This window comes from Tursiops truncatus, chromosome 5, assembly GCF_011762595.2.
Source record: "Tursiops truncatus isolate mTurTru1 chromosome 5, mTurTru1.mat.Y, whole genome shotgun sequence".
Taxonomy (NCBI): domain Eukaryota; kingdom Metazoa; phylum Chordata; class Mammalia; order Artiodactyla; family Delphinidae; genus Tursiops; species Tursiops truncatus.
Window position 1 is genome coordinate 45769282 of NC_047038.1, and position 6000 is coordinate 45775281.

The window sequence follows — 6000 nt, forward strand, 5'->3', positions numbered from 1 at the left end:
TTTGTTATATAGCAGAAACTAACACACATTGTAAAGCAGTTTTACTCCAATAAATATGTTAAGAAATGTGATATAGGAATTTGAGGTTAAATAGAGGTTAAAAATAAAGTATTAATAAAAAGAAACCTCTCAAGATAATTACATGGAGTGATGCACTACCTTAAATAGTCTGGGCGCTTCTTCCAATACCATACATATAACACATGGGTGTTATAAAGAATATTGAAACATTTTCTGTAAAGACTTTAAATCCCAAATGAAAATTTTATGTAAATACTGTTATTGTAAAAAAAAAAATTAAATGCAAAGCTTGTAGCTGAAAAAAGTTGAAAAACGCCCACATGTCCGAAATTTGATGAGAATCAACAATTTCATATATCTGTGTGATGAAATAGTATGCACTCATTAAATGAATTATAATTAATTTTAATGTCAAGGAAATCATTTATGATTTCATATTTAACTGAAAAATGTTAACAAGCTGGAAAATACTGAGAATAATATGGTTTTCATTATGTAAAAAATGAAATATTATTTATTTAAGAAGGCTGGAAAGAATACACAAATATCCTAATAGTGGCTGTTTCCCTGTGGTAGAATTGTAGACATATTATTTTTTTGTCTTGATTCTTTATATATTTCTAAACTTTTCTGATGTTGTACATAGAGTACATATTGGGTTTCCCTGAGTGCAGTTGAGCATGTGTTATTTTTATGATTTAAAAACACTATCAGTCATAATCAATAGAAAAAGAATTTTAAGAAAAAATACTAGAAAATGAACAAGCATTTTTTTTACTCTACAGGATTTTGATTAATGAAGCACTTTCTCCTGTTGCTTAGATCATCTGGAAATCTGATAATGGTAAGTTGTTACTATTTATATTTTTACTATTTCTGATTGGTACATGACAAGTGGACTGGGTGCATTAAAAATACATGATGGGAGCCATGCCTTTGGTTCGCTTGAATTCATCCTTATAATTGAGCACATCTTTTGAGGGAACCCTTGGGCTGTAACAAGAGATTGTGAAGAATGAGGCTTCTATGACAAGGTGACTCCCATACCTGTCCAATGTGGATCTTTTTCCTTTATATACCCAATGTGGATACTTTTCCATCTAGAGGGGACAACAAGGATAGGTCCTGTACAGCTCTGAGGTCTGTTACATGTACCTCTGTGAGTATTCTCACTTAAGAGAAATGTCTAATTCTGCTTTGCTGGAAAGATGGATTTCCCATCCTAGATTCTTGAAAGTGAATGTGGTGTCAAGTCTGGCCATTGGAGTGACACCGGGTAAACCATTAACAAGCCTTTAATAAATTAAAAGCCAACATTTCTTTGCAATTAAGAATATAATAGTCTTAATCTCTAACAGTGTTTTAAAATAATTACTGACAAATTTAATCCCTATCTCACTTTATCAATAATCTCAAGAATCAGTAATGTTTCCCTTTTCTTGAGCCTTTATTCTAGGTAAAATTGTTGAATAGGTAATAATATTCGATGACATCAATTACAACTTCTCATGAAAGTCTTTCTTGTACCAATACTCTCCTGCTCATTTCATATACTTAAAAATTTACTTTAAGTAAAAAATAACAATCAGTTATAATCAATTTTTAGTGTTAAACCTTATTTCTGATAGTGAAATATTTCCTTCCTTCCTTCCTCTTTTTTCTTTTTTCTTTTTTACTTCTCAGTTCATCCCTCCCTCATTCCCTTTCTTCCTTTAAACCAAATGGGTAAACATCTTAGAGAGATATTTGAGTGGGAAAGAGAGCCTCTTGGAATCTGTGAAATCACAGCTAAAATCAGCATTAGATTTTATACATTCCACCAAATAATTTAGTGCTGACAGTTATACCAGTCTTCTTTATATGTACATTTCTTTGGGAGAAATAAAAATACTGACTATTAAATGCCCCCCAAAATGGTTTAAGAAAGCCTATATTTTTTTGGTTGTTGTGGCCTAAGAATTATCTTGGAACTGAATATCATTTTATTTTTTATCCTTTGTCTTCAAGTGGTATAAGTGAGAATCAAAGTTAATAAACAGATTTAAGGTTGTTTGCCTCAGGACACCATTTAGAGGACATCTGTTAATTCTTTTATTGTGTTTCTGAGTTGAAGCTCAAAAGAGTTAAGTAACATCAATCCATGAAGAAAATAATTTTCTTTTCTTCCTTTAAGCTTTGTTGGAAAGCTTAGAGTTTAGAAGCTATAGAGAACTTATAAGAACCTACACAGTTTTTATAAGAACCTATAGAGTTTATTATTTCCAAAAGAGTTTATTAAACCTATAGAGTTTATTATTTGTAGGTGGTAGTCTTCCCTGATCTAAATTTAGATGGTTTGAAACAACAAACATAATGAATGTACTCAATGATTAGAATTCAATTATCTTAGGACCCTAATTATGATCTAGAATGGTGATTAAAATTAACATCCCCACGTAGATAAATCTCAATTAAAGTGATTAAATACATATTTCATCTCAACCTATATTCTTCTGAGAATAAATTTATTACTATATCTGGCTTCAGAAGTATATTGAATGGGGGTTTGTACAAGATTACCTTCAGTCACCATAGGATTTTGAAGTGAAATTATGTTAGCTCTCAAAGGGGAGCAAGTCATTGTTTTAGGACTGAACGCCAACATGTCTTTTGATACTAAGGTAGTTTCCTTTTCCTAGCCAAAACATTGTCAGAAAGTTCTTAAAATGAAAAGGAATTGGTTTAAATCTTTACTTATCTAATTGAAATTTCTATCTATCTATCTATCTATCTATCTTTTGCATATATGTTTATATGTGTACAGACATACAAATATACATATAGAGTAATAAAGTTTCTTATAATAAACTGTATACTTGAAACTTTGAAATAAAGTTGAATGAATCCATGCCTGGCCTCTTTAACATATTGTCAGTAGAGAAAGAAGCAAGTTTTCCCAGCTGCATCAATTTGTCACTTCTGTTGATAGATTAGGTACAATAAATTTCCATGCAGAAGAAATCACTCAGAGACTCACCTCATCCAGAAAATGTTCACAATTCTGTCTATACATATGTTTGTCATGACTTGAAGAAGAGATTTTGAACATTTGTATCTTCTACTGAACCCATTTTTCTATTGGCTTTCTTTAGAACAGAGTTGCAGTGAAATAGTAGGAAGAGGGCTGGAGTAACTAAGAAAGTATTAATGTTCTGGTTTGTCTAAGTCTGAATGGGGTAGGGCAAGACATCTACCTTGAAAATAGCAAAAATTGGAGAAGCAGGAGCCTTGCATATCTGGAAACCACATACCTAAGAAAAATCTTTAAGATAATTATGTGTACAATTTGATATGTAAATCAAATATTGGTAACCATCACCTGGTCTTGGCTTTTATTGACTACCAGTTTCCTGAGATAAAGGTAGTGAGCCTGTTTATATATAGAGTAATGATAATGAATACTGAAAAATCTGTGTGAACTAGTAAAATGAACTCACCTTTTGTAAGTGTGTGGAGTGTCAATCTTAGTTGAGGCACACAGGCTAGTATAGTAGACTATGTTTCTAACTGAGTGTCCAAGTTACTCTATACCTTTGAGTGCATGACTTTTGAACTAAGAATATAAGGATTAACTAATGTGCATCACTCTTTTCTACCCATTGCCAAGTTATGAAACTCTCCCAGAAATTATGGATTTGACATCAGGCAAGGTGTTAAGTGGAGTTTTGGTCCAAGTCAAGAACCCTGAACATAATTTTTAAAAATTACATTATTTACACTTTAAAGTTACATAACTTAAAACATTATAATAACCACACTACCTTAAAAAATCATCCATTAACTGTTTTCATGAATATCTTTATCATGATAGGATGTTCATCATGTTTTAAAAAATGAGCACCTTTTCACCTGGGTCATTATTTTTTAAAAAATTTATTTATTTTGGCTGTGCCCGGTCTTAGTTGTGGCGTGCAGGATCTTTTCATTGCAGCATGCATACAGGATCTAGTTCCCCGACCAGGGTTTGAACCCGGGCCTCCTGCATTGGGAGTGTGGAGTTTTACCCATTGGACCACAAGGGAAGTCCCTCACCTGGATTTGATCACTAAATTCTGCCTTCAGTAATCAGATTGACTCAAGCTGATACTTTCCTCTGGACCTACATTGTGCTTCTTTATTTACAGGGGAAGGTGTTGGATTAAATCATAAAATTGTTTGTCACTTTATTGAGAGGCAGCTGGGTACAGCGGATAGAACAGTCTTCATAGACTATGTTTAAAATTTAAGTTCTTCCCTTTTCTTCTGTGTAACTCTGGGCAGAGTTATTTGACTTCTCTGATCCACAGTTTTTTGTTCTAAGTAAAATATCGTATCTACCTTGTTGAGTTCTTTGCAATTTGGAGAATATTTGTCATGCTGCCAGTCTTCAATAGATAGTTTCTATTTTTGATTTTGTATAACATGCTACAGCCAGAAAGGACTTAAAAACTCTTTTTAGATCAATTCAGTGAAACCAAGGGATATGTGTATGATTATCTCATTCTTATAGATATAGAATTGGACTCTCAGAGAAGTGAGAGATTTTCTTGAGTTCACAGTTAATTCGAACAGAAATCAGAACTGAACCTGTATCTTTTGGTGTTTAAATCTTTCAACAAATATGCTGTATTTTCTTAAGGTTCCTCCCAATCTTAAGGTCCATGATTTCTGGAAGCAGATGGCAAAGACTTCTGTCCCAAAATAGATTTATGGGAGATGAAAAGACTGTTTAATCCTGGTTACTATGTTCTTGCATTTACAGTGCAATTTTACATGCACTGTCTCTGAGTTGCATTTATCTATGGCATTATTTCTATATCCAAGTACAATATTGTATGTACCTATTTAAAAAAAAATTCCATGGATTTTATGTGTATGTATCTTTGTGTGTATATGTATAAAAATGCCAAATAATAATGTTATTATTAATGCATCATTGTCATTTTATGATGCAGTTAATTTAAACCTTTAATCAGCATAGTATTTGGTGCACACCAAAAGAGAAACACCGTTTTGGTAACTTACTCAATATGTATCATTTCCTTTGACTTTTGAATATTAATTTTATCTAGAAAATTTATACAAATATCCTTAAACATAGTACTCTCATGGAAATCAGAATTTTTTTCAGGTCAATCACAATATCCAATTTTAGCTTCAAGTTTATATATACTTACGTGTATATGTATATGTATATGTATATGTATATATATATATATATATATATTTTTTTTTTTTTTTTTTTAATATGGGCGTTTGGTAATAGTCAGTTGTCCTTCTAAACATTTGTAAATAGGATTCCAGAGCCACCTAAGCCACTTTTCCTCAAAAGGAACAAAACCTTAATAAAACAACTCTCAAATAGTTATAAAATAACTAAATTTCCTATATGGAATCCATATAAGTTATTTTAGCAGCTAACATGATATATATCCATTATTATAATCAGCCTAGCCCTTAGGTGAAAACTCCTTTCTTAAACAGACAAAAAAATGGAATTTTAGGGGGTTAATTTTATTTATTTATTTATTATTTGAAGTATAGTTGATTTACAATGTTTCAGGTGTACAGAAAAGTGAAAAAAAGAAATTTTGAAGTGATAATAATATGAATCATATTGAAATGTTTACATTTCAGGTGTGAGTATTTATTTTTTATTTTGACTTTATTATTTCCATTCTCGAGTTCTTAAATGTTTTTGTACTCATCTTACTGAATAATTTTGACTGATAGTTTTCTTTATATACTGTAGATAGTGTCATAGTTCTCACATTTCTACATACACAGGTCTGAAAATCTGGCAAATATGTAATCTTTGAACCTTGTCTGAATGATTCATGGAATCTAAAGATTCAATTCTACTTGTGGTAGGCTGAATAATATTACTCCAAAGATATCTACATCCTAGTTTCCTGAACCTGTGCTATCTTAGATGACAAAAGGGATTTTGCCATTTTAAGT

General features: G+C 31.4%; 1 long non-coding RNA gene across 1 annotated transcript in view; it reads left to right on the forward strand.

Annotated features, from left to right (window-relative positions):
• LOC141278681 (uncharacterized) overlaps positions 1-867 on the forward strand; it is a 34357-nt gene extending 33490 nt beyond the window's left edge. The window contains exon 3 of the long non-coding RNA XR_012331720.1: positions 807-867. This is a non-coding gene — a long non-coding RNA (uncharacterized lncRNA). The remainder of the gene's footprint in view (positions 1-806) is intronic.
• The last annotated feature ends 5133 nt before the right edge of the window (positions 868-6000 follow it).